This window comes from Limulus polyphemus, unplaced genomic scaffold (genome assembly GCF_000517525.1).
Source record: "Limulus polyphemus unplaced genomic scaffold, Limulus_polyphemus-2.1.2 Scaffold1187, whole genome shotgun sequence".
Taxonomy (NCBI): Eukaryota; Metazoa; Arthropoda; class Merostomata; order Xiphosura; family Limulidae; genus Limulus; species Limulus polyphemus.
Genome location: NW_013666797.1, coordinates 243,726 through 245,307, shown reverse-complemented (window position 1 = coordinate 245,307; position 1,582 = coordinate 243,726).

Here is a 1,582-nt window from a genome sequence, read left to right as displayed (position 1 = left end):
TTCTCACTTTAATAAGATAAACTTTTTAATGGATGGGAGAAAGTAATTTTACCGAAAAGATTTCTTAAAAGTTAAGAATATTAAAATTTACAATTTTTTATATGACTGAAATGACAGTAGTATCAGTAGGGAGAAACACAGTGGTTAACCTGCCGGATTGTGAATCTTTGAGAGAATGTCTTGCGTCCTGTTGTCTCCGAAAATAATACACACTTTGTATTTTGGAACTTTGGGGTCATGGTTGCGTTATAAAAGTTAGGATAAATTTCACTATTCGATTACAGTAGCCCAAGAGTTAGGGGTAGGTGCCGTTCACTAGTTGCCTACCCTCTAGTCTGTCATTTTAAAATTAGGGAGGCTAGCGCAGATAGGCTCTTGATTAGCTTTGTGCGAGTATCTGCAAAGGAACATCTATATATTTGACATATTAATAAATGTTCCATTCAATAAAAAATGCTTCATATAACTATTGTATGAAAAGAGTCTGCTACTGATAGTTTTATAAAGATAACTTTTACTAATTAGATATTGCTTATTACTAACCGTTTCTTGAAATTCCAGAATAATAATAATGACATAAACAATTGTCTACTATGGATGGTTCTATGAATTCTGACCTGTCAAAACTGAACGAAATTAATAATTCGAACTATTGTGGTTTTCTAATTAAGGTGAAATTTGTCTACATTTAGCAATTATGTATGAGACTGTCTGTCTTTTCTCTAGTCAATGGCTTCAAAATTAGAGGCGGCTAGCACAAAATTCAACAAAACATTACTAAATTATATATATTTTGAACTAGTCTACTACTAAAAGTTTAATAATTCTAATAAAAAATTCCATAATAATATTCCTACTTCCACTAACATTATAAGACTAATAGCTAAAAATCATTTCGAAACAAATAGTTCTAATTCTACAACTGTTAATTTGGGGATACCATTTATAATATTATTAATTCTGTAAATAGTTTATTCGGTTTCATAATATAGGTCATTATAACATTGTGTGAGCTCTTCGTTGATTTATTAATATCTAGTTCGACACATTAAAACTAAAAGCCGAAGTAAAAAATAATAATAATAGTCGCTGGGCTTTCCACCGCAAGCCCTGCACATAATATCATCCAGTGAAATGTGCAGATATTCTGTTCTGATGTATTTTCTGCTCTAAAATTAAAATAAGTGCGTGCCTATGCTAACCAAGGCAACAAAACAGCATAGTTATATTTAGTCTTCTGTGATTTTCTTCGTCTTCTTCGTACCTCTAAATGATTTTAGTATTATAAAAAGAAGACAATAGAAAATTTATCCTGAAATATGATACTGTTTCAGATCAAGCTAGAACTTACACCTACGCTAAGTTTATTTATACATTGCGTGTTTTAATGGCATTCTTTTGTCTACTTTCACCAGCACTGATCATACGTTAAACTTTATCGATTAGGAATGTGCATTTTGTCTATGGTCTAGTTGTTTGAATTTATCTTGTTTCTCTAGATATATTTTAATTCAAATTCAGAAACAAAAGAGACAAAAAAAAAAAACTTGATAGATTGTCCACCACGTAAAGTTTCTGATAT